This window comes from Cyanistes caeruleus, chromosome 5, assembly GCF_971803275.1.
Source record: "Cyanistes caeruleus chromosome 5, bCyaCae1.hap1.1, whole genome shotgun sequence".
NCBI classification, from domain to species: domain Eukaryota; kingdom Metazoa; phylum Chordata; class Aves; order Passeriformes; family Paridae; genus Cyanistes; species Cyanistes caeruleus.
Genome location: NC_141705.1, coordinates 33,089,028 through 33,116,821, shown reverse-complemented (window position 1 = coordinate 33,116,821; position 27,794 = coordinate 33,089,028). Strand labels below are relative to the sequence as shown.

Genomic DNA, 27,794 nt, shown 5'->3' with positions numbered 1-27,794 from the left:
GAAAGGCATTTTTGTATTCCAAATCGTATGCAAACTCCTTCAGGTTCTTTCCCGAGGACCCAATGAAGAGGGTCAGCAGTTTCGTGCAGCTGAAGTGCATCATTTTCACCAGAGGTCAGCTTCCCATATAGCTTTGTTTTATGCAGTGGAACACAAACTAATGTAGTGGAAAAGCATGACCCCCATTTAAAGGTTGATTTGTATGATAATCAGTACATTTAGTGGCATCAAAATGAACGTGTGTAAGGCCCTATCTTGCTTTAATTAAGGTAATTAAGACATATTTCCCTCTGCAGACAGCTATTTAATTTTATGGCTTTGTCAGTGATCAGATTAGAATATTTGTTTTACAATTTTACCGCAACTCGATACTCGGGGAAAAAGTGCCTCTCGAGCTGCTGCTGCCGGTGAGAAGGGCGAGACAGCTCAGCCCTTCCCGCGGAGCGAGCGAGCCCGGCGCAGCTCCGCGTGTCCGCAGCCGCTCCGCTCCGTCACTGCGCCCCGCGCCCCGGGGCTGCCTCCTGACACCGGGGCCGCACGGCGGCCCCTTCTTCCCAAAGTTTCTGCGTTCCCACCGAGGAGCGGTGCGGTTCTCCCCGGGGCTTAGCGCACACCGTGGTCGCGGCCGGTCGGTCACCTCCGGAGCTGGCCCGGCCCGGCGCGGGGGCTGAGCGGGGGGTGCGCGGGCTCGGCCGGGCGGGGCAGCGAGGCGGCTCCGCCGGCAGCTCGAAAGCGGCTGAGAGCTCCGTCCCTTCGCGGGGCTCGCACGGGAGCAGGAGCCGCGGAGCTGGCCGCGCGAACTCATCGGGACAGTTGTTGCCATGTGATGACCAACCAGCAAGACTGAGTCGAAAGGAGGACTTAAGGAGGACTTTTTCTTTTTCTCTTTTTTTTTTTTTTTTTTTTTTTTTTTTAAATTAGAGTTGTGATTACGAAGTATCCTGAGCCAGGATAATGCTGCTAGCTGTTTCTGTTACGCAGAGGCAATCCCTACCTAGCTGCACTAAAGCGCATCTTGACTCTTACCCCGAAGGAAAATGGATGGTTAGAAAGAATTCCTTCCTCCATGAGCTGTAGATCCAGGACCGCTGACAATGCAGTGATCTTGAGATCTGTTTTTTTTCAGATGTGTGAGTATCCTAAAGAGCTTGGAGTCCTGGAACCAGAAAGTGCCGATAAGCCCGGCAAAGCCCGAGTTACCGTTTAGGTACGGGAGGACACGTTAAGAACAATTTAGGAAGTTTGCAAAGAACGTGACAAAGTCTTGAAAGTGTGTCGTCTTTTGGAGTTACTGGTAGATTAGTGCAGGAGTCCGCTTGTCTTACATCAGAGAACGTCCTGCTCTTTCCTCTCGGTGTCACCAACCATCCAAAAAGATTTACTGATAGACCCATCTGGAAAAAAAAAAAAAAAAAATTAAAAAAAAAATCTCTAAGTCGATGAGGAACGCATACCCTTTTGTTCTTTCTGTACTAAAATAGTGAGCTTACTGGAAATCCAAAAAATCCAAAAGAGTAAGGCATGACTGCCGTGTGATTTTAGAGAGTTTAGTCACATTTAATAGTTGACATTAGGAAGATAGTTTCCTACAAAGCTCTAACTCAAATGTGCCTGCACACTTTTCAAATTAACTTAAACTCTGAAGCCTGAAATCTAATTAAATTTTGGTAAGCCTGGTATTGCCACTGCAGTGGTGTCCAAGTTGAGAGTACCAAAATAACTTGCTCTGAACTTCAAATGTATATCAATAAGTAGACTTTTGTTGTCTATCCAGTGGGCTTTGCACAAGGAAGGCACATTATCTTTCTATTTATAATAAAGCAGCATCTTAACTCAGTGTATTTGAGGGCAGTAAAAAGTTCAAATTAGTACTAGATGAATGGATTTAGCAAAGGTATTGCAAATGGATGAAGTAGTAGTGCAAAATATGGAGCTTTAAATTCGCATTTGCAAAACGTAACTTTAAATATTGTGCTAGCACTCTAAGCCAAAACCAAAAAAAAATTGTAAAACCCTGAGTCTACAAGATTTGCTTTTAGTTTAGCAGAAATGCTATTTTGTATAATATGCAACAACAATTGCAGCATTTGGCGTAAATTCAGGGTTGATTGTTCCTGTGTGGCTAGCTTATAGGCGTTTTGTAACAATAAATTTTGTGCAATTCCCATTTTCGCACTTCGAGTGCTTTCTTATAAGGACTAAACCCTTTGCAGAATATTTTATTTGAAGGACAAGGTCATGATGATTCCAGTTCTACCTGTATTGTCTGTGCACTTACCTGCACAGAAATCTCTCTAGAGAGGTCTCTGGCTCCTACTTTTTGAAATGAAATGCCACCACTTCAGAGCCACCCACAAAATCAGTAGACAGTATTCATTTCTTTCTCACTGGTTTAGTTGTTGTATCTTCAAAATACTTTTGCAAACCTGTATTTAAAAGTAATTACTTTTATTACAACTTTTCTGAGGATGAAGACACGCCATTTCCATTATAAAGTACTTCTGTTTTCTTTCTTTCTGTATGCTCAATATTATTAATTACACATTGGCTGTACACTTAAAAAGGCTTGAAACATTTGTGGTTTTCTATTGCACTTGCTGTATAACGGTGCTGTGTGGTGCTGGCTCTGTGTGTGTTGTACCTGCTGTAATTCCCACATGCTGACCTCAGCACTGTCGAATCGGTTTATATACCCAGGCACCTTGTCTCTCGGGTCGAGCCCGGCAAAGTACAAGCACAAAGAAAAACACAGGGGTAAAACACGGACGTGTGAGAGAAAACTGCTGGACTGATCTTAGACAGCCCCCTCGCAATGCCCGTTGGTTACATCTGCAGTAACGTTTCCATGGTTAGGAGATATTTCCAGTTATTTCAGGACAGAGGAATATAGGGGTTTTCCTTGGGAGCGTTTAAGATAACACAGTCGTGCATCTTTCATTACAGAGTCAGAGATGTGGTGGATAAAGTTAGGAAAATCAAAGTACTGCAGCGGCTAGCCAGCTAAACGTTCAAAGCTGCTCATCTGTCTGACTTCTCCGGGTGTTTCGCATCTCGTGTGCGAAACGCCTTTGAGTTTAAAAGGGAAGGATAAAGGCGTAAAAAGAGAGCGGTCCTAGATAGGTAGGTAGGTAACATCTCAGTATGTGAAAAGTTACAGCTACTACTTTGAGCCGAGAGGTTGCTGAGGAGTCAGGGAGAAAAATAAGCAGAAGCGCCTTTGTACACCACGGAGAAATGGCTTTAAAAGCAGATGTTTAAGCTGTAATCAGGTCACTCGGCACCCGGCTCCCGCCCAACTCCGAAAATTGCCGGGGTGCGGCGGAAAGGCCGGGCGGGGGGGCTGCGGGTGCCCGTGCGAGGGGCGGGCTGCCGGGCCGGGGAGCCCCTCCGGCACCCTCCGGCCTTGCCGGGCGGCCGCGCCGCGCCCGGGCTGCCGGCAGCGCCAAAGAGCCTCGGCGGGCGGGCTGCCCGCGGCGCCGGCTCTGCTCGGCCAGGCGCGGGGCGCTGCTGCGGGGAGCTGCGGATTATTTCCCCAAATTCTTGCCCTCCCCTGCTAAAAATAAATAGGTCCCCGCGGAAAACAAAATGCAGCAGAGGGATGCTTCGTGCCCCGCCGGGTGGAGGGAACGCGCAGCGGAGCCGTGTAAGTTCATTAGTGTTTGCAATCAGGAGCACGCAGACACCCTCATCAGGGCAGACAGCGGCCAAGAGCCATTCATCAGCCTGAAGTGCCGCTCGCGGATGACCCCTAAATCACCGCCGGCGTCGTGGATGCGCTGATTAGGCTCAGCGTGGGAGCCGCGCCACGGCGCTCCACGCCAGCGGCGGGGCCGGGGGGGTAGCGGCCTGAGTGTCCGCAGCCCGCCGGGTCGTGGCCCGGCCCGGGGCGGCGCGGGGAAGCACCGGGGCCCTCGGCCGGGTCCCCCACGTTAGGAAGAAAGTAGGTGCTGGCGGCGGCGGCTCCTCCCCGCGCTCCTCCCCCGCCCGGCGCGTCGCTGTGCGCGCACCTTCGCCCTCCCCTCCCGCAAGAAGAGGGGCCAAACTCCCTGCCCGCCCGGCGGGGGAGGAGGCGGGGAGAGCGAGCTCCGCGGGGTGCGTAAGCTCCCGCGGCGCGGGGCGCGGGCAGCAACTCGTGGCCCTCCCCCCGCCCGGCCCCCGGCCCTCCCCTCGCTCCCGCCCGCCCTCCGCTCCCGCCCGCCCGGCCTGACAAAGTGCCGGCGTGCGCCGCTCTCCCCCGCGCTGCTGCCGGGGCGCGGAGGCGGCGAGGCTCGCGGCGTGCCCGCGGTAAGTGGCGCGCTGCGCTCCGCGCCCGCGGCTGTCCGGCCGGCAGCGGGGAGCCGGGGCCGCTACCCTGCGCCCGGGCTGGGGCTGGTGCGCGGGGGCCGGCGGAGGTTTCTGCGGCCCTCCGTCCCTCCCTTCCCCAGCGCCCCCACGGCGGCACCGTTGGCGGCGGGACCTTCGCCGGGCTGTGGGCGGGAGTCGCGGGGCGCCCGGGCGCCAAGGTAGGGCTACGCGGGCGCGGGCGCGGGGGAGCTGGAGGAAAGGGTCGGGGACGCAAGTTAAGGTGGAAACTCCGCGGTGCCGGGCGGAAAACTGAGCGGGGGGTGGGGGTGGGAGGGGACTGGATCTGGCAGCAGCGCTGCTGGCCTCGGCGGCCTCGGAGCGGGGTCTGGGGCTGCTGGTGTGCGCGCTCCCGGGGGGGCTGAGCGCGCTCCCGGCGGCGGGGCGGCGGTGGGACCGGGCACCACAACAGTTTCGCTGCTTTCCCAAGTCGGCATCCTCACTTTCGGAAGATAAACGGAAGTGTCCGCGCTCCTGTCCGGTGAGCGTAGAGGCGCGGGCGGAGACGCGAAAGCTCGTCCGAGCAAGTTTGTGGTGGGTTTGGAACTTGGTGTTTGTTACCTCGGGTGTGCGGGGCGCTCCCGCCGGCTCCGGCATCCTCGGGCAGCGCGTTTGTCAGGCGGCGGCGGGCGGTGACAGCTGCGGGGGGGTCCGTGCTCCAGAGCTGCTACCTGCCCTCCTGCTAAAGGACGGGGTTTTTGAGGCTCGCCTCTGTAATGCTCTAGTTAGTAAACTGTAGTGAAAACTATTGCTGTGCAGCGAAAACGCATGACGACCAAAGAAATTGTATGTCACTGTAGTTTGGGAAGAGAAAGGGGTGGTCTCCCCCGCGAAATTCCAAATATTTTTGATGTCTGGTGGAGGTTTTCTTCACGTGTATGTAGTAAGCAGATCCACTGTTCTGTGGACTTGAAAGTTTTATGTTATGAAGTTGCTTTTAAGCAAAGAACATAAAAAGATTACATAGCTAAACTCCCATCTTGATGGGATCACAGAAGTTTTTTAATACGAGCAGTTTCTATAAGGTATCATGTAGATGTAGGCTCGTTTAAATATTTAGATTTAAAATATTTTTATACGAGACTTTTAACAGTTTTATTTTTGTACTTTCTAAATATCACGTGTCTCTTAAGCTAAGCCTTGGTTCAATGTTTGTTTGGTTTTATTTGACTGTTACCCCTGCATTTTATATATACTTCCTTAGGCATACCACTGAAGAGTTATAGAGCTATTCCCTGAATGTATGGATCCTAAAATTCAATCTAGTAAAGAGTATATTGAAGTATAAATGTTGTTTGTCTATGGTCTTACAGAAAAGTTAATTGTAAAACACTTGAAGACACTCTGAAAATACCACTGCTCTTCCTTTCTAAAATAATCCAAGTGCTATTCAGAATTATTATTGCACTCACATCTAGGAGATTAGTTTAATACTGTATGCAGGGAAACATTTTCATGAATTGTACTTTTATATAATACAAGAATAGTCTGGAAGAAGGGTCCCTATGTAAGTATGAACATACATGAAAATTGTATCAATTACATTTTGAAAAATATAACAGGTTTGAAAAAGTATTACCTTACAATTCTGAAGCTTTGCTATTTTGAACTTGCTGGGTTATTTTCAATGCTGTAGTATATTAGGGGAGAGAAAAGAAAGCCAACAGTACAGAAATATTAGATGCATACATCTGATTAAAAATGGAAAGGGGTTCAATGGAGCAAACACTGAGATAAAAGATGCAGTTTGGTATAAGAAATACTTGACTCTTCTGAGATTCTTTTGTTTCATGTTTTGAGGAAAAACCAAAATAACATTCATAATCCAGTTAGCAGTTTAAGACTGGTACTTCAGTCAAATCTCTTAGAGCTGGGAGTAATTACTCTCTGTTCAAAGGAAAAAAAGAGATTAAAAGGATATATTACTAGAAACTAGATTTAAAGTTACAAATGAGCACACAATGACCGCTTTAATAAACATCTGTTTTATAAAAGTCCCATAAAATATTAGAAAATTAAATAATAACCTGAAAGTATATTTTGTCATCTCCTAGCCCCAACAATTAGCAGATTATAGGCTTGGCTCAGTAAGATACTCAGAACCTTTACCTTCAGTTAAAGTCAGTGAACATTGTGCAGACTGATGCCCCTCTAGATTGATGCAAAATCTCCCACTAACTTGCATCAGTTTTGGATTGGGCCCAATAAAAGCTGAGAGTGCCCAGCAACTTGAAGATCAGGTGCTGTTTGTGGAGGGGCATTGTGGCTGTACAGACTTAAAGGACCAGAGATGCTAAGGCTTCGGGTCAGAACTGCTCTTATTTTTATAGTGATACTGTATTTAATGCTGCATTTCTATTACAGAAAACTCATCTCTCTGTCAGCATACAAGAGAACATAAAATTCTTATGGAGCAAAATTATTATAGCAAAACCTTAAAATATTTTTTTCAAAATGTTACGCAAGTAAGTTGCGCTTGTGTAAGATTTAGAGGCTGATTTGAACTATACTGGTACTACACGTTAGAGATTGTTAATACAAATAATACATCTATATAATATTATTTTCTTTTAATAACTTTACTGTAGAATCTGTTCTATTAAATGAATACATGTAAACTTGTAAGGTTTTTCTGTTCTAGTAAATGTAGTGATAATGTGATGCTTATCACCTGCACGTTTGTGCAGTATCACGTAGAAGAAATATTACCAGAAATCATTTTAGTGTGTTTATTAGAAAATTCTTGGTTTGATGAAATTAATTTTTTACCCCAGGGTAACTAGTGAAATTAAGTAAGTCCTTTCAGGATACCTGCATGAAATTCTTCTTAGACTGAAGAGTGTCTTAAAATAAATGCTTTATCTTTCTAAAAGGGTAGTATTATTTACAAAGAGTTTTAGCTTGTAGAAAATATTTCAGGGACCCAGAGTTAGAGTTGGGGTTCACACTGTCAGCTGAGCAATTAAAAGAAAGCCCTAAACTTTCAGGTTTTTGTGGGTAACAGGCTTTAAAGAAGTTACCATTGTAAAAATGTGCCGCTTTAACAGCCTTGCCTTAGTTCTAAAACTGATTAATTGCTGTGTCTTATAAAACCTGATTTATTTCATACTTTTTTCATACCAAGCATTACCATTATGAAGCTCTCCTTATAAGTGAGATTAATGTTTCTGAGCAAAGAAGTGGTTTGGAGGGCTGCATTCATTTTGAGTGCTCTTCTAATCAATTTTAGATACAGCATTTCACAATGTATCAGTCTGCATCCGAACCTGCCTTATTATGTGAAATTAACTTGTTAGTGATTGATAGGAAGCCTGCTCCATCTCCAGAGATGATTTGTTAGAAAACAAGTGTTACAGGTTCCAGGAGTTTGCATACAGGGTCAGGAGACTCAGGTGCCCATTCTGCGGCCTGACTCAAGCTTGACAGAGGAGTTAGAAAAAAATTCTGTGCTGTTTTTTTTTTTTTTTTTTTTTTAAAGCGAAAAAAACCCAACAAACTCCAAAAATCCTAAAACCAAAATGCTATATTAGTATTAAATGGTGTCCCTTACTGTGGTATTTGGCTTCACAGAGAGTCTGAAGTGACAAGTATGAGGCACAGTGTCTTTGTGCATCACTACGTGCTGTTACAATGCATGTCTCCTGAATTATTTGGAGGACCAGCTTTAGCGTTTGAACTCAAAACTCGGAAGGCTTTTAAATGCAAGGTGCACACCCACTGGATATTGCCTGCATAATTATTGAAAGACATGCCAATGCTATTTTTTTCTCTTTTAAAAGTAACAAGGATTGTACTTGTTTCCGTAGGTAGTGAAATATTTGCACATTCTGTCTGTGCACCTTTCGGTCTCAGCTTCACCACTGTTTAATTCTTAACCAATAGGCGAACACACTACTGCTTAGTGTGATGCATAAACATTTAAAGTCTAGGGAAAAAAAATGCTTCCTCAATAGTGAGAGAAAAATAAGTTTAAAAAGGCCAAATTAAAAAAAATAAAATATGAGAAACCTCTGAAAATGCTAAACAATTCTAGGAAGATATAGGTGTATGCATCTATTATGAGGATAGTAATTTAAATCTAAATTATAGTTATTTATATGTTTCTTGCAAGATGTGCTAATTGCATTCAGTACATTTTTAAAGTTTTCATATTGGACTAATTACATCAGTCTTTTAGTTCAAATATGCATGTAAACAGTAACAGAACGTTGCAACTGAAGCACTGCATAAAAATATTCCTGATCCTACGCAGATCAGAAGTAATAAAATTACAAAATATTTATGAATACCAGGCTCTAAGTGCTCCTCACCTTTTAGTTCAGTCTGGCTTTATGGAATAAACATTATTTGTACAGGCTCATTTTAATATTGTAACTGAAATAGCTGCTACTGAACAAATATGAAGGGAATAATACCTTAAACATATAATAAAATGGAGAGTACAACATGAACAGTATCTCTGATTGCCTTCTTAGATGCAAGTCTGTCTGTGTGTTCCACACTTTCACCTTATGGGCAATTTACTGTTGTTTTAAAATACATTTTATGCAAAGCTGATGCTTGGATGACACAAGGTTGAAAAGCAATTTAAGTCTGGAACTGTTTTGTGCTGATATATGTTGTGAGTCTTGCAAAGAAGTAGGCGTGCTTTTATAATTTAGACTGAAATTCAACATATGAGTTCAAGCCTAGGTGACCTAATTATTTTAAATTTTACAACTTGAGTCTGTAACAGATTGAGGTTGTTGATACTTGGTGTGTATGTTTGTGTCTACAAAAAAAGTTAATTGCAAACATTAGTGCCTAGATGTATGGAAAGCAAAACAGTAAACTAGAAACTGCAAAGTGCTGTACTAAATTCAGCACTGATTAACATACTCTGCATATCCACTAAAATCAGCAAATTACCTGGATTGTCGTGTGCTAGTGATCTGGGAGGCTGTAGTAGAACCTTGTGTTAAAATCTCTTAATAACTGAAATGCGTGCTGTAAGGTACAGTAACTTTGATTCACTTTTACAGTAGGAGTTCATGAACGCAAGTTCAATCTTTGTGTATAGAAGAAAATGACTTTCCAGCTTGAGAAGAGATGGGGTTTTTTGTTTACTTTCCTGGCTTTTATATTTTTATCACACTGCTAGTAAATCTTTAAAATGAAAATTTTAACATTCACTAGCTATGGATTATAATTATATAATAATAGAGTCTCTATGCCTCTTTTTTCATTCTTCCCCCAACATACCTCCATTCCATCCCTGGCAAAATTCTGGAATGATTGCAGAAATTTTTACTGCAAAACAGGTTTGCCAACTTGGTTTACTCTTTCAAGTAATTTATTTTAAAAGAAAGGAGAATATATTTTATAATGATGGTCTAAAATCTGTATTCTATAAACTTTTAAATTTCATGAGTGAATACTTACACATCTCTTTTGCATCTGAATTACAGAAGTGTAAAATTGCAGCTTGCAAAAATCTTAAGATATTATTCCTGCAACAGCATAGAAAAACATTCAGAAAAGCAGCAGTTATTATTGTAAAAGCTGTCTTGGTGTGGAACTTAGAATGCATCGTGTTGAAATCAGTTGTGCTGGTGGTGTTATTTTTCAACATTGTATTGAATTTCTAATAGTATTCTTGACAGCGGTTAAGCCAACCTACAAAGGAACTAATGTGTCTTATTTCCTTATTTGAGTCTTGACAATTTTTAGTGTCTTAAGAAAACTGTCAAGGGTAAAATTGGTAAAATACAGATTTAAAACATTTTTCTTGGCAGGAGTTGAATAGAAAGTCGCATGTGAGAATTTTTAGAGGAGGGGGAAAGAAATTAATCACCACATGATTTAATATAATACAGCAATAGATTCCTAAATCATAGAAGTCCTTGATACACTTTGACTGGATCATGGAGAGGGGTGACTATGTAGTGGTTGAAGAAATCATCATTGCTAATAAGTGTTACTTTAGATTAGCAAATGAAAGGCTGCATAGTCCTTCAAAGGCCTCATCCATTCTCATTATAATCCTTTGAACATTTGTCTGACCTTTCTAAAGAAATTCTACAGAAACTTTATGCTTAGGATTCCGCATAGATAAACTGACCAGCACTTGTCTCAAGAAGTTTGTAATCTAATGACAGGAGCAATAATACATCTTTTTAACACAAATATATAAAATGTTACTCGCCACAGCAAATTGTTAATTTATTTTTAAATATCACAATGTAATACTTGAGACTAATGAGTGTAAAGCAGCTTTTTAAAAGCAAATACCACAGTTCTCTAACAAAACCAAATTGTATTGCTAATATTTTTCCCTCAGCTTTTTTGTAGTTTACGCCTATAGAAAGCTGGGGTAGGTGGAGTTGTTTTGTTGTGAAGGTTTGTGCAGCTAGGGCATGCCCAGCTAAAGCAAACCAGCACAGCTCTCCTCACCCCAGTGAAGACATTGCCATTTACCTTCTGGGTCACAACATGTAGGTATGAAACACTTTAAATTTAGATTTCATTTTAACTCTTTTTTTCCTCTTCTTTTTTATAAGCAGTTTACTTCTTTCCTTTTATAAAATACATGGCTTGTTTGAATAGGCTTTGGTGCCTCTCAAAAGCATCATGATTCAGATGGGTTTTTTCCATTAAAAGAAAAAACCTCTTATTCTGTTAGTAAACTTGGCAAAGCAGAAAATAATTCATTTTATTAAATCAGATTTTTTAAAGGAAGACATTCTTTATTCATGCTACTGAATATATTCAAGTATTTGATGTCTCCCTACTCCTTTTAAGAGAGATTCTTGATTTCAATGTCAAAAGGTTGAGTGGCAGCATCCAAACCTATGCAACTGGAACTGAAGGAAGATACTATATTCCAACAAATCAGCTGGTTGAAATCTTGGTTACAAGTTGGGAGTGTTTGTGTATTGCTTTAGCAACAAAGACAGTCACTGGAAGTCTTAACATTGAGGCAGCAGTTACTAAATTAGCATTTATTCACTATTGTTCCCATGCTGGAAGGCAGAAATGTTGAATTTTTACAGTAATGAAGGAACTGGAGAAATTCTCAACCACTGCAAATTATTGAGCTTAGTCCAGACAAATAAACAGATAATTGAGGGTGCTGAGGAGTTCTAGGTTGCATTTGCTGGATAAAGCTGATAAATGTGAAATCCTCAAATTTGATATCCCTTCATCCATAACTAATTAGAAAATCAAAAATTTAGGTGGAAAGTGCCCTTTAGTATTGTATAGATGGTGGGAAGTATTTTTCATATCTTGCTTTGCTGGTAATGCAATAAATAAATAAATCAGTTAACATCATCCTTAATCCAGTCACACATGTTTTGGATTGTCTAATCTTCAATATTACTACTTTGGGTTAGGTGTAAATTAACGGCAGATGAATGAAAAGCTTTCCTGGCAGATTTTTAAAAATATAGATGTGTATCTGTGCGTGCATGTACTTTGGCCATTCGGGACTGACTTGGTAAACATCCAGTGCAAAATTACAGGAGGATTTGTCCTTTTCCCCTCATTTGTCTGACAATTGCAGAAGTTCATGATTTCAGCACAGGCCAGTGTCAAAAAACTTAGGGTTTGAAGTCCACAGTGACACCTCAGTGAGTGCTGGGAGCAGAAATGCTTATCACCTATCAGGAGGTTTTTCAATCATTTGTGTGTTGATAAGAGTATGAAAAAAGACCCACCTGGTAATCCAATCTATCTAAAAGTATGGTTACTCAGGAATACAACTGTGAATGACTGTGCTCTACAGAAAACCTAGAAGTAAAAAGTGATTAGAAAAGCTGGGGTTTTAGTTTCTTTCTTGAGTGAAGAGTATCTTAGCATGAAAATGAAATATCAACTCTTACTTAGCATGAAATAGTTATAATTACATTTGGAAATGTTTTAAGTAGCTTAAAAATGTATAGCTGCTTTTATTATTCTTTTGATAATTTCATGTTAATTGTGGAGTGATACAGGGTTAATATAAAATGTTAGCACTTTTAATCATATGTTTAAGAACAGTGCAGACATTAAATTCAGTAAACTGAATATGTGGGCCTCATAAATAAGTGCTGAATTATAATACAAAGCACACCATGACCAAATTAATTAGTATGTTTAATCTAGTGAATTCCAGCTAGGCTGCATACAATATGGACATGTATTTAATTTCTAAATTTAATATTAGCTGCATAAGTCAACTCTTACTTAATCAGTGCAGATCAGTACTAGAAATGTAATGTATTGGGGGTTATACATAAGCTTTTCTCTTTAAATAAGGTGTTTTAACATTGTTTGAGATTTTAAATACTGTAATTAAAAAAAGTATGTGGGTAGGAATGTTTCCTGTGTTCTCTCCATAATTTTTTTGTCATCAAGAGGTAGAATTCCTGAGGTCCAAAATAAAATATTCATTCAATCAAAATGGCGATGCTCATTAAAATTCATTCAAGGATCTAGGGCAGAATATTTTGTATTTGCTTATTTGATACGAAATTTTCTGTTGGTTGCTTTGCTGTAATTATTGTTATATCAGTTTTTATTTATTTGGGGTAGAATTAAAATGCCAGTAGAGTAATCTTTATTTTCATTTGAAAACCTTACTTTTCAAAGAAAGTGGAAAATAAAAAACTATTTAATTTTTTTAAAAACCTGTGAGTACTTAAGATTTGTAAATTACAAGGATTAGATTTTTATCATGGGAGCTATAGGACATACAGATTATCTTAAACTCAGATAATCTTCTGAATTCTTAAATGTGAATTTAAGATAGAAATAGGAAATTGGGTGGTATTGAGTCAGGTTTTGAAAACCTCTAAATAATCTGTTCAGTTGGTAGTTTCAGGGACTTCAATGAGACTGTGTAGTGAATAGGCATTGTCCCTGTGATCAGTGGTCTATAGGCTTAGTCTCATTGCTTTCAGAGGAAAGTCTGAGAATAATCAGCATGTGTTTTCTTCTTTTTTTTTCTTGATACGGGATTACACACTCTGCCTGTAACCTTTGGTATAAATCTACCTTTGCTTTGTGTTCTTTTTTTAGTAAATACTTGACTAGAAATGAGTTGATGAACTGCTCAGTTTTTATGGAGAGCCCATAAAGCACAGAATGGGTTGACTGCACTCTAGTCCTCAGCCAAACCTTATTGTTAAATGTATTTAGGATGATTTTCACCCCCACTCCCAGCATTTGGAACAAGCAAATCCAATAACTGTTTATTTGCTGAGCCACACAAAGGAGTGCACTTGTCCAAAAGGGGGCACAGTGAGGTTACGCCTGTGCTACCATGTTAAACACAGCGCTGTAACTTTCCCACGTGCTGGGACACCGTCATCTGTGTGGCTTAATTCTCAAAGAGCTTCCTTAATGGCATTTCGATCTGTACAGATTCATGGGACTCCCAAACAATTCTTGGGCATGGTTTAGCAGTTAAGACCAGAGATGTATTTGTTCTGGGGACCATTCCCATTAAGCACTTTGCTTCCAGCTTCCTAAGGTTAAGACTTGTTGCTAGCACTAGTTACTAGACCTGATTTAATTAGACTGGCTTTAAGCACAGTTTTGGACAAGATGACCTCCAGAAGTCCTTTCCAGCCTAAACTATTGTGTGATTCCAAGCCTTTTGGTTGCACTCCTTGCAGTCCTTCTGCATTCACTATTTGGGTGTCACACCTAAATTCAGTGCTGCCAATGGTGATTCTATTGACTACACTTCCAAAAATAATTGTTTAATAGGCTCAGAAGTAAAATCTTATTGGTGTTTTAATCTGTTTAAATGAACAAATGTAAGTGTTTATAACCTGTTGTAGGAGTAAGTTTTTTTTTTTCCACTCTGCTTGTGTAAGGTTGTTCCTATTAACAAGAGGATTCATGGGAGTGGACAAGCATAAAAAGGAGTCTCCATGTTAGAATCATTGTTAGGTGCAGTAAGTTTTCCTGCACTAGAAACTTGATTCAATTAATTTAAATATTAAGTAAAAACTAGCTTCATTTTAGTCTATACACCTGCTAATTATTACACCCTACTAACCTGAAAGAATTTAAGTTTACTGATTTATAACAAGTGCACAATAGCTAGCTGTTTAAGTGCAACGTCATGCAAGAAAACCATATTAACAGCTTTTTTTGTTAAGGTTTTTATTGTGAGACTGGATTAAGGATGATGTTAATTGATTTATTTATTTATTATGAGAATCAAATCTGTAGGGGTTTTTTAAAGTTTTCTTTTTGTGTGGTTGGTTAAAGAATATACAAGAGTAACAAGTTGCAATTTTTTTTAATTTTAAAGTTACTAATTTTTTTAATATTAATGAAAAAATAATAAAAAAGCCCACTAGCCCATCACTTTTTGCCTGTGAAGAGGCTTTGCTTACATCTAGCCTAAATGAAAGCTACGTCACCAGGTATCGCATTGAACTGCTGTTAAGCCCATTTACAATCCCGTGTGGGCTGTAGCTCAGTGAGCCCAAGAGGCTGAATGAAACCTAGAGGAGGTTTCTTTGCAGGACCTTCTTTGCTGTGCTTCAGTGTCATACCCACTCCGTGGAGGAAAAGAAATGAAACAGCCTATAAGGGATCTTGTCTGCCTGAGATTAGGCACCCAAACGGGCTATCTTTGTGAAGGTCTTTAAGGCATGTCATGACCTTCTCCCCAGTGCTTTGAAAGCCGGACACTTTCTGCAGTAGCTCTGCTTTGAGGTGCCTTAAGCATAGTCTCAGTTTAATGATTTAAGCTAAACAGACGGCATTTCATACGTGCTGCCTCAACCAAAACTGCATCAACAGCTATGAAAGCACGTAAAAATAGTGACGAAGCTAAGGGTTTCTTTGATTGGAACTAAAGCAACTATTTTCAGGTTTGCTTTTTTAATAATAATAATTTAAATTAATATTTTTAATATTATGACAGGAATCACATTATAGATGTTTCAAAACTGTTGTTTCATCAATGATTTGTAGGTTGAATATTGTCCCCAGGTTAAAATAGGACTTTGGCTTCTACATTAACATACAGGAACTGCATATTAGAAGCAAATGTTGCTTCAAATATGTAGAAGGTTTCATGTTTTTAATATGGATTGTTTCAGGGGGAAAAGCTTTATAAATTATTTGCTTATAAACAGATAAGCACTCTATCTACTGGTATTTTGAATGTTTTTGTTAAATGCAATTCAAACAATTTTAAATGAGAAGATGTACAAAATTGGGTTAACTGCATATAACTGTTAAAACTGTTCTAGTTCACTGATATTTTCAAAAATGTAAATAGACAGTAGATGTGGACTTTTTTCCCCCACCTCATAACGTTACCAATATATTTAGTTTAGTTTAATATCCTACAAATCAAAAGTACCAGGGTTTCTTAAAGCTTGGTCTTAATATTTCTTCTTCCTGCTCTCCTGTGCCATTCACATGACTGCTTCACTCAGCCCCGTTACGTTTCTCCCTGATGGCTGAAAATGACTGCTAGATATCAATTTCAACTTGCAGGAGACGGGTTATACAATTTTTGGGTGACAAGTGCAGGAGCTGCTTGTTCTTTTGTCTCCTCTGTGGTGGTTTATAACTGTCTCAAAAAACAGTGAGGTGTTGGTTTGATTAACAGTTTAAGCTTTTATAAGCTGTCAGTGCATCCTTTAAAAATAAAAAACTGCCATCTTGCATCCTGTCCTCTCTGTTGCCCTCTCCCTTGTTGTAAACTCAGCTGTTAGTTTGACTGTATACTGAATTCAGAGCAGCAGTGTAGTTAAAATGGATTTTGAATGTTTAATTTTCAATTTTTATAATTTTTTTTTTTTTTTTCTGGGTTGATAGTAGCACTGACCCAATTCAACAGACAGACACAGCATAGTGGTGTAGGTGTAGGGCTGGAATACAAGGAGGATAGGACTGCATTTTTAGTTAGTTTTAAAAAAGGGAGTAGCACACCACCTACATTTTCCTTACTTATTAAACTGGAAACACCTACAGGAGAGAAGTAGGTTCTAGAAATCAGTCTGCAACGCATGTGTTTTACTCTCTGTGAGTCACTCTGTTTTGTGCTCAGCATCACAGCAGAAAACCTTTGGGGCTAACCTAACCAAGACAAACCATAAATAAAAGAGAGGAAGTTGAAATACACGACTACCTTTTTTCTTCCCCCTCCAATAACTTTATGTGTGTTCATATAGTAGGACCACATGGTTGCTTGGTGGGGTTGTTTTTATACCATATGTATGTACCATACATATCATTTTATGGAAGGAAAAGCAATGATACTGGGTTCAGAGGAGGGCCACCAAGATGATCAAATGTGAAAGGCTGGGAATTGGGACTGTTCAGCCAGGGGAAGAGAAGGCTTTGGGGTGACCTAATTGCCACCTTCCAGTACGTGAAGGCATCTTGCAGGACAATGGGAGAGGGACTTTTTACAAGAGCATGTAGTGACAAGGAGAATGTAGAACAGTGACATGTAGAACAAGGAGGAATGGCTTCTAACTAAAAGACAGTAGGTTTAGACTGGATGATAGGAAGAAATTCTTTACTGTGAGGGTGGCAAGGCGCTTGAACAGATTGCCCAGGGAAGTTGTGGATGCTCCATCCCTGGAAGTCTTTAGGGCCAGTCTGGATGATGCAGCTCTGAACAACCAGTTCTAGTGGAAGGTGTCCCTGTCAATGACAAGTGGGTTAGAACTGGAAGCTCTTCAAGTTTCCTTCCCACCCAAGCCATTCTGTGATAAGTCATGCTATGCCTCCCTTGCTCTGTATTCAAATTGCATTAATTCTCCAGCAGCAAGAGGGATGTCATGGCAATTGCCACTTGTTTACAGAGGATGTAACAGGGCTGATTGCTTTAGCCTATGTACGTTGGTATTTGAGTTTTTTGAAATAGCAGGTGTTGTCAGTAGTGTCAGTGCTATCAATGTCTGTATAGGTGGTTTGTGCTTTTTGAAGTTTTCAAGGAAAGACTAACCTGCAATTGATTGCTTTGTCTGAGAAACAAACCTGAAAGAGAGGAGATGCAGCTATTTATATAGCTTTTCCTTCTGCCCACCTATTTCTCTTTCTAGACATGGATATATAAAGGGATCATAGGGCTTTTCACACTTTAACCCTTCCCTTTAGTACCAGCTAATGTGACAGCAGGTAATTCTGCATTCTGTGATGGACTTATGGTTATGCCTTGTGCAGCCTTGCTGTTTGGAGGCAGCACAACTCAGTTCCTGTTTTTTCCTGGAGAAGGTCATCATCACTTAGCTATAGGTTATGATGCTGATGCTTTTATTTTTCCTGTTGGGGCTGTTCTGTTACCCGTGAACAACAGATTCATTGGATGAGAAAAGGGCAAAGAAGGGGGAGTGTGTCATTGCAGCCTGATGCTTAGGGCATGCATCTGAGAATAGGAAAACTTACAGCTTCTTTTAATCTGCCAGAAGTGTCCTTTTCCTTCATTCCTGGTACTGACATGAGAGTTGGTATGCCTTTGGGCTGAGCCAGAATTTATCTGTCTTAAGGAGACACAGATGCATATATATACACATACACACACATATATATTTTTTCCTCTGAAGTTAATTTTCCTTTTCCTTTTTTTTGAGTTAGTCTTTGCTAACTCCACTTGCAAAGTGTCTCTTGGTGCCACAGTGCAGTTGGTAGTGCTGGCACGCAAGGAGAAGGAATTTGTAGCAGAAGCTGGGAATGCGAAATTTCTAAGAGGGCTGGAAATGCACTTTTAAAAGGGATTATATGGTATTAAAACATGTATCTACAACATGAATGCATAGATACTGGAAAACTAGGCTGGAAAAACATGACCATCTGCTTTTAAGGGTCATTACCACTTTCCTAGCCCAAATCTGAAGCCAAAGGTGTGCGTGCCTTTCTGGATTACACTTTTGCTTTTCTCTAGAGAAACAATTGCCAATTTGGCCTTTGGGTCAGATTGTGGTCCACATGACACTAGTTTTACACATGTAAAGGGAAGAAATATAAAATGAAAATCATGTGTCAAAGGAAACAGTTCCAAAATTAAATATAATAGATTAAAAAAAATCTTTATTTCTTATAGGCTGTAAGTCGCACCGTGTTTCTGATGTAATTCAGCAGATTATTCCTGTGTGTCTGGGTACCTGAGCCTGCCCTCTAATCACTTGCATGCTTGTCCCCACAGTAAGAACTGCTGTCAATACAGGTTGAAATACAACTGACACTCCAAACCCTTTTCTGTTGTTCATGTCTAGAAGCTACCAGTGGAGCATATTACTTTTCATAAAACCTTTGGAGTTTACCCTTATTTTACAGACCTGAGCACTGAGACAGTGTAAGACAATTTGCTTGTAGGACCACAAGAACATTAGAGCAAGGCCTCTCATATAACCTGATTCTTCCTTAGGTGGTATGGAGGAATCATGTTCTTTATAGGCTCATTTTTGGCTAATTTTGACTTTTTTCCCATAATTTTGACTTTGCATTAATTTGTCTTACAGTTTTCTGGAAGTCTGTACTTCTGTATAAAGTGAAGTGTATCAAGCTGTGGTTTTGAGTTGCCTGTCCTTAAATATGGCCGTGTTTCAAAGGGGAAGATGTTTTGACTCCATTCCTTTTGTTTGAAAATCATCACCACTGTTGCTTCCTAGTTCCAGTGTGATTAAATTTCTTTGAAAAACTTCGCTGGTTCTATATGAAGTTAAAGGTGCTGACTAACCATGTTTTTAATAACTTTAGGTGACAGGCTCAGCAGCTCACACATTTTAATACTATCAATTCCTTGCTGCTGCCATCAGTGAAAACACTGATTGTTCTAAAGTGTACATGGTAGCACAGACATGGGCTTAAATTAAGTAGTCTCAAAAATATTCCCATAATGGTGTACAATATGCCTTTTGAATGTAGATTTGCTGGGGGTTTTTTTCTTAGTTGCACCTTACCCTTTAAAGCTAAGAATCAAAGATGAAGAAGTCATTGAGGAGAAATGTTTTATATCTAAACACTAATGCTCATGTCCTTTAACTTGGGTAATAGAAGTCTGTTGTTTTGATGTTACTGTTCATCTTTTATTAGAACTGTTATTAGGTAGTTGGCGTCACGGATTTGTAATAGATTACAGTTAAAATGAGTTGAAAATTACTGTATTCCATTTTCTTAAGAGTATAAAAATATACATTAACAGCATTATGAACATATTTTACCAAATCCTATAACCTGGTAAAGACCTTGTATGACTTGGATTACCTTTTTGCATCAAAAGCTTACTTCTATACGTATAGTTACTTCTTAAAAGAGTTTTGATGCTTTCTTAGAGGTGAGGTAGTTATCAAGAAAAAGAAGCATTCGAAAGATAAAGATACTGACAGCATTTGGAGTTTGACCATACTTCTCTATAAGGGAGTGTTGAAAGAAAAGATGATGACATAGAATAGTGTGTTTCACTCACAAACCAGTCCAAAGAAGACTAGACAATGACGATTATGGCATTTTTTTGTTTCATCTCGTGAATCCAAACTAAGAGGTGTTCCAGTCTAGGTGTGTATTGTTGAGACCTAATGTGTTTTTACCCATACCAGTTTACACACTGGAGTAGTTAATGTTAACCTGGTTTCAAACAGTGTGAGCTGAGCTGTGCTGGGTTGAAAGGGGCTGGATGGAAGTGGCTGAGCTCCCGGTTGAATGGTCCTGGAAGATGGTGTGCAGTGCTCAGCCTCTTTCAGGTCTGTACTCTGTATCTGTTGAGAAGTCTCAGGGTGGAGGATGCAGCTCACCAGACAGGATTATTATTCCAAAAGGGGAAAACATCTCTAGAAAATTCCCAATCGGGTGATGTTTTCATTGAATGTTTAGAAAGTTCTCAGATGACAACTGAGATGAAAAAGGCATACTCATTTAGTGTGTAAAACATTTAGACTCCAAAGCCTCCTGTGCTTTGTGAGATTAAGGACCATTTACTTGGAAAGAGAGCATGTTTCATCCCTCACCTTTCCTGTGCTTTCAGTTATGCAATGTCCTTGGATCAACTTGGAAAAGTAAGGTTAAGGAAGTAATTTATTTTTTTTTAAGCTATCTTTAGAAAGAGAATCATTTGCTCATAATCAACTGTAAATCATAAACTGCATCTTTGCCTACTGCTTGGTCTGTGGGTCTTTGTTGAGAAGGCTCTGGAATTAATGCATTGTCCTCCAGAAAAGAAAACATTGACTTTCAGTTCTTGGAAATGTCCTTTCTCTTTCTTTTACTGTCAGCTCAATCCACATTTTGTGGACTGAGATGGCTGGCTTTGATCTGTCCATAAAGATGGCTAGATTATTTTGTGGCTCTTCCAATTTAACTTTTGTAGGCCACTCTGACTCAGTGCCAATTTGATTTAAATCATTATTACTTTCTCTACTTTTCTAGTGTCATTTTTAGCAGCTTTCTGATTTTCATGAGCCTTTCTTATTTTAAAGTGGCACAAAACATCTGTCTGACTAGAGAGATTTTTAGCATTTAGCTTTACTGCAATTTTTATTGTAATACTTCTTTCCTTTAAAACACATGATACCTAGTGATCCTGTTTATCTGTTGTTGTTATTTCTTGTTTTAGACTTTGCCTAGAGGGGCTTTATGCGCTGCACAATAAACTCCCATGAGCTGGAGTTCCTTACTGCTATTGCATAAGGAGTGGGTGTGTTCAGGATGGAGATTAAAACTTGCTCAGTTGGTGTGGGGTTAACAAATGCAGTGGGCAGGAGGAGAAGTCACACTGTTCTGGTACTGATGCCAAGCAATTATATTGGATGGCTTTACAGACTGACTTCACCAAATTTGAGAACCAGATAATTGAATCTGCTGACATCCATGTGAATTGTAATGATGCAGCTCAGTCCCCATGATTTTAGTGAAACCAAAAGATTTCCTTCTGATGTGAGGAATTGAGGTGTTTGGCTAGATGATGTGATAAAGCAAAAGATTGGTATTGCAGATTACAGATATGTAAGTACTGGGGTGTTGGTGTAGGAGGCTGTGTCCTTCCTAAGCAGAACAGACATTTTAGTTAAGCTGTCTGGTGCGAAGGTAGGTTTGTGCCTGTGAGGTCTGTGTCACAGCAGCAAGCGTGCTCAGAGTAATATGTCTTCAAAAGCTGACCTAGTCTGAACAGTAATGGGAGAATGACCTTGCAATTGTGCATCTGCTCTAACTTTGGTACAGGGGTCATTTTATATGTTGTTTTCTTTGTAAATCAGGTTGTCGGTGCCTTCTGCAGAGTCTACATTTTTCTGTTTCAAAATACTTTGTGCAAACATAATTTTTTACCTTAGATTGCAGAAATACATGAGATATGGGGATACATTGAATTTGAAAAGAAACAAAGCTAGTCTTTGTAATTCAGCAGCCTATTCCTTTTAGAATGTTATGTCACTAAGAAAATGTTTTGCATATTCATGTAGCATGCAAGTATGTAAACATTTACAGGAAAAAAATAATCATTTTACAGATACCTGTTCCACCATTTTGCTGTTCTGTTTCTTCCTCCAAATTGTTACTATGCATTATAATTGGGGTGTGATATGTCAGATGTGCAAAACCCCCTAAAATTTCAAGTAAGATGGAGGTTTTTTTTATCATACTGTATGTAGTGTTTTGCCACAGGACAACTTTCTCCCAATGGCAGGGCACTGAACAGCTTGCATCTGTGGGAAAGTGGTAGCAAAATTGATGGAACAGTCTGTTCCCGCCGATGTTCATTTCGATGCCCCAGAATACGGCTTTCAGCGTCTCTGCTGCCAAAGCATACCCTAAATCGATGGGACAAAAGGAGCAACCTGGATCTTCCATGTGTTAAAGTGAGGAAATGAAATCTTAAATCTCATTTAGGTTTGGAATTAGGTGGATTGGCAATGCCTATGGAGTTTAAATGGGGAAAAAGATGAATTTCTTACTCATCCCTCACACAGCTCTATGAAAGAGGTTGGTAGTGGAGGGTAGAAGCAGACAAGCAGGAGAGTTTTTCTAGCAATAGCCAAAACTGAGTTGAAAATGAAGGGAAAAGGGGAAGACATGAAAGTCTAATGAAAGAACATGTTGAATTTAAAATGTACCTCAGGAAATATTTAAGAGAAAAAAATTCCATGTCATCTGCAATGGGAAAATATCTCTGGTATTACTTCAAGCTCTCCATGTGATCTACTGAAGTGCTGAACTGTCTGGGGCAGCCCTAATTTATCATCTCATTCTTTTTCAAGGGTTCACAACATTTTCAATAAGGTACCAGAAATAATGCGGCTCATATGCTGTTTTTAATTCTGCTTTCCATTTTTTCCCGCAGCAATGGCACTTCCCCCTGCTTCCATTCAGGCAGGAAAGAAGCTTCCCATTGGTGTGGACAATTTAGGATTCAGCATTTTTTATGAAGGAAGTTCTTTTAAACAAGTGTAGGCAAGAAAATTGCAACATTACTTTTAAACATCCTCTCCTACTCACCTTAATGTGAAAATGCCATGAAATAGTAGGGTCAGGAATGTGTATAGAACAGGGCTTTGAGACTTTTATATGTGCTCAGTGAGGATAAAGTGTGTACAGTGTGTGTACTTTCCTTCCTGGCTTTATCACAATGCTTGGGGTTTTTCCTACTGGTCATAAGCTGTTGCTCCATTCTTCAGTCCTATAACAAGAAAACTCAAGTACACAGCTTTGCAGCTGATTGCTGGCCTTTGGCCTGTCTGACTTAGGTGAAGACATCAGCACAGTTTTGATTTCACTCATGTACGTGGGGCATTCAGTCATATCAAGGACTCTTCCCAAGGAAGACTGTTCACAAGTATACACTTGGATTTACTCAGGTGATACATCATTTGTATATATTGTTTTTACATAAACCTACACAAGACTGGAACATAAAACTTCTTTTATTTTTTTCTGATTGTAGAATCATATGACGTTATTTTAAAAATATTTTAAGAAATTGATAAAAATAAAACTATCTAAAAATATTTTTTGTAGCTAGAGAGTAAACTTAATATGGCCCACAAACCACGTGATATTTAAAAATATCAGTATATGTTAAATTCCAGCCTTCTCCCCAGCATTTCTCTGGAGAAAGACCAACTACATCATCTTTGACTTCTTTTGTTTATTGGTGAACTAATAAGACATTCCTGTTGTAGCACTGGTCTCAGACATACCTTACACTGTGTCTTGCTAATAGAGCAGGTTTGTTCCATCGGGGGTTAAGAACATTTAATCCTTTAATGCTGACATATACAACACACAGCCATGTCAGCTACAGCTGTTTCCAAACATCAGTAACAAAATTATAGATGGTTTTGAAGCTTCTGTGTTGGAAATGAATACATTTGAGGATTCAACTTGCTGACAGTGTTTATGTAATTTAATCTTGCCATCTGGAAGAAAGTAAACATTTTTTAGGAAATTGAAGTTAAGGTAGCAAGCCCCTTGTGGTTTCTGGCTGTTGCAAATAAGTTAAGTTGTACCAAGCTGATGAAAATCTTCAGTAGGGAGGGGATCATGGTTATGTTTTAAAGACTGTTATGCAAGTGCATTGATGCATAAAATTGTTTCAGAATATCTGCTTTATTAACTTCCCTACTTATTCAATAGTTAGATGCCTTTCTTCTGCTCAGATAAAACCAGCATGTTTTTCTAGTGAAATGTGATAAAACATGAGAAGCATATGCATGAAGAATAGGTGTAACTGAAACACTTATGCGATTGCTTTTCTTCTCATATTTTTGTTGTTTTCCCTATTCTTTTGCTTGTTTTTTTTAATTCTATATTACATTTTGCTCGTCAAATATCTACTCTTTTTTTCTTTTTTTGTATGCTTTATTATTTGTTTTTAATTATTTGAATAATTTTTCAAGTTTTTTTGCTTAGTTTTCTAAAGAAAGAGTTTACACAGTCATGCCATATGTGTATCAGTCCCCCTGTGATAATTTTGAACCTGTTAGTCACTTTCAAATAAACTTGGAGTCAGGAGAAGATTCCAAAGGTATTGGATTTCCATAGTGTGTGAGTCCAGGTGGCTTGGTGGGGAGGAGAAGCAGTGCCCTACAGCATGAGATATTTGGAGAGAGAAGGAAAGACTAGAGATACCTTTGCAAACCAGGGTTAATCATGTTCATAAAATTGCTTAAATGCTAGCCCGTTCCCTTCTGTTTTCTGTTTGAGCAGTCTGATGAGACATTTTACATGATGGGGGAAAGGCAAGATGCTTTTATACTTGTCATGGCCTAGAACATTTATATAAATAAAAGATATTTATAGTGGGAAGCTGATTTTAGATATGCATGACTTGAAGGGGTGGACAGTTTCAGCCATTTTACACATGGAACACATGACAGTTTGGTTTGCCTTTACGTTTTGAGCCTTTAAGATCATCTTTATCTTTTTGATGGATATTTGCTGCTTTGTTATTATTATTTAATGAAATGTTTATATTAAGGAGATCTCTGAATTATGCAACATTTGTTGAAAATTATAGGATTTTGTGAAAAGACCAATGAGCACCTGAGACAATAGTATGGTGTAGTGCCCTTGGCTCCTAAGGGGAGAAGGGCAGGAAAAAATTAGCAGAGGTACGGACTCAGCAGAAAATAGCATGGTAATAGTAACAAGAGAAAACATTCTTTTTCAGCATTCTGGAAAGGGTCAGTAAAACCAGAAGAAAGCTATAGTCTGTTCCTGCTTAACTTTGGTGTCTGGTGGTTTCAGCTGTTCTTTCAACCTCTGTTTTCTCTGCTCTTTGAGATTATATTCACCCTTCCTTCCTTCTTGATGTCTACATCATCTTGCTTTGCTCTGTTCTGCTAAAGCATTGATCTTGTACAAGCATGCTAATGTTCTGCTAAAGTTAAAAATACTGTTGCCCTATAGTAGCTGGTCAAATAATGGGATTTAGAACGGAAATATCTAACTTCATATTCAGTGGAAGCTGCCTGTCAGCATTTTTTTAGGTCTGAATAGGCTTTTTAAAAGGATCTAGCTCTAAGCCTTGATAATTGAACTTAAGCTCGTAAGTTGCTTATCTACTCCTGAAATTTAAACCTGATCCGTGTTGTAAAACTGCAATGAAGAACTACATGGGAATGGAATAGGATGTTAATGGAGAATTTCTCATTTAGAATTGCTTCTTAGCAGTAGAAGCAACAATTTTAGGAATGTTGATCTGATTTTTATTGTCTTGCATATGAATTACTTTATTAAGTGAGCTATTTGCTGTCCAAATCATGACACATTCCAACTTTGTCAGTGTGATCTAGGCACTAGTACACAGACTGGTGAGTTCATAAGCATTTATAGCTGTGCCCTGGTGTTAAATAAGGACTATGCTTTATTTTCATGCAATAAAATTTAATTAGTTGTAAGTCGGGTTTTGCTTTAGTTGTAATTAGTTTAGCATATAATTATTTTGTCTAATAGCAATCTGAAATCTGCAAGCATTTTGATCTTATTCCAAGAAAAAAAAAAGAAACCCTCTTAGAAGTAGTCAATCAGTAGCTATAATAGAATCTTATTAGTCAACCATATTACAGGCTGTGTAAATCTTTAAGTGATGGAAGCAGTGTTTTCACTGATGCTTGTTATACATTGCATTAAGAAAATATATAAAAATGTTTTATATTGGACTCAGGACTTTTATATGGTTTGGAAAAAATCACAGTGATATCTGTTTTCTTGATGAGCTTAGTATTTGCTGCTTTGACTTTTAGTTTAATTTTTATTTTAAAATTAATTTTTAAAGGCCTAGCTTTTGTAAGATATGACTGGGAGCTGTTTGTGTGAAAATAGTAATACTTCAGTTTTAACAAATGTAATATATATAATAATTTACACACAACTATTACTGCTAAATTAAGAGTATATTAAAGAGTACTATAATGATTAATGAGTATTTTTTGAACAATATCTTGTGTTTTCTATCTTTTGGATGTGGTTGGCTGCCATTTCTAAAGAAGTTGCCCTGGCAAGGAATCTTCTGTCAGCTCTTCCTATGGATTTCCTTATGGGAACAACATTAAAGCAAGAGATAATTGTGGAGTTTGGCATGTTATTAGCTGCAGTGGAGTGATGGGGAGCAGAGCTTCTGTTTTCACTTCCACTCTAAACAGCTTATTTTTTCCTAGCAGTGGTTTACAATCTTGCTTGCTAGTAATGTTGTTCTAAATTAAATTTCACCTATATTATAAATGTTCAGGATCTTACGTGTTTCCTCCATAAAAGGGCTCTCTCTGATCTACTCATCATTTCATCAGCCTATAGGTCAGGAAATTATGACTAATCAGAGCATAGAGAATGGCACTTTCTAAGAAATTGAACAGTCAACATCCTTTTACTTGATGATATTTATCTTTTTGAAACTCTGTGGTCTGATTGGGAGGGATAAATGACTTCACAACTAGAAGAGAGATACTCAAACATTTACATTTAAAAAGGAATATGTACTTTAGCCTGGGAAGAAATTGCCTCATCTTTAAGGAATAGGATTTTCAGTTACTTCTCTGCTTTTCCAATTACCTCCCCTATAAAATTCAAAAAAGTAGGTATTTCTGTTAAATTTAGCAGGCATATCTTATGAGTTAACCTGTCAGTTTCTCTTCTAGGGTTTCTATTTTACAGCAATGATTAGGGTACAGTTCTTAATTATTTTGGGCTTGTTTTTTATTTTTCAGAGAAATCATACTGAAATTCTCACGTATTTTAAAAGTATCTTATGAGAACAAATATGTTGTAGTATTATTACATGCATAATTGTGTGTTTATAAATACTTATGTATGCAGGCAATCTATATGTAATTATAGAGCTCAATACTGTATGTGTAAGTGTGAATATGTGCATAATACAGAATTAAAAGCTTAAAACATAGAACACGGTAGTGTAGTAACATGAAAATGTTTTATTTGCACATGCCAACTTGTTAAATAGCATTATACTGGGGCCTCAGTGAAAGGCTATTCTAAGCTCTAATAACAATAAGTTATTTTCTAGGCTAACAGTATGGAAAATGCAAATTTTCTTGGTGGTTTGCCTTTTTTTTTCCTTCCTAAATGAAACTAGTTTAAAATATTTGAATTATCAAAACAAAAGGGAAAAACAATCTTCCTGATAATAAAGAGCAATATATGTATTTTTTGCTAACTTTGTTTTAAAACAGCACTCTTTAGGCATCTATGGGTTGAAGTTCATTTGCAACCCAACTGTAATAAGAAAACCAAGTTAAATATATTCCCATTATCACTCAAGATGCTGTAGCTAGAAGATGGATATAGAAATGGCACAAAATAGCCAGCTGCTCTACATCAAGAACTAGTCTAAGTGCAAATAAATACTTGGAAATGTTTTGTCTTTAAATTGAAAGGAGTTCTGAAATAAAAAGTGATTCAATTCAATGTGACAAATGAAGTATGAACTCCATTTTGCAATAAGTAATAGGGAGGGTTTTATTTTTGTTCCTTTAACTATGTTTCACCCAGACATATGAATATTG

General features: G+C 39.0%; 1 protein-coding gene across 27 annotated transcripts in view; it reads left to right on the top strand.

The window, feature by feature from the left end:
* Positions 1 to 27,794, top strand: part of TENM3 (teneurin transmembrane protein 3) — an 843,796-nt gene that overhangs the window by 430,821 nt on the left and 385,181 nt on the right. For 3 of the 27 annotated variants that reach the window (XM_086889917.1, XM_086889896.1, XM_086889892.1), the window contains exon 1: positions 4,073 to 4,284. The exons of 15 other annotated variants lie outside the window; for them this stretch is intronic. The gene's annotated coding sequence lies outside the window, so the exon portion shown is untranslated. Of the gene's footprint in view, positions 1 to 4,060; positions 4,285 to 27,794 lie in introns of those variants that run through there. 9 more of the 27 variants (XM_086889913.1, XM_086889897.1, XM_086889893.1 and 6 more) reach the window with 6 other exon arrangements.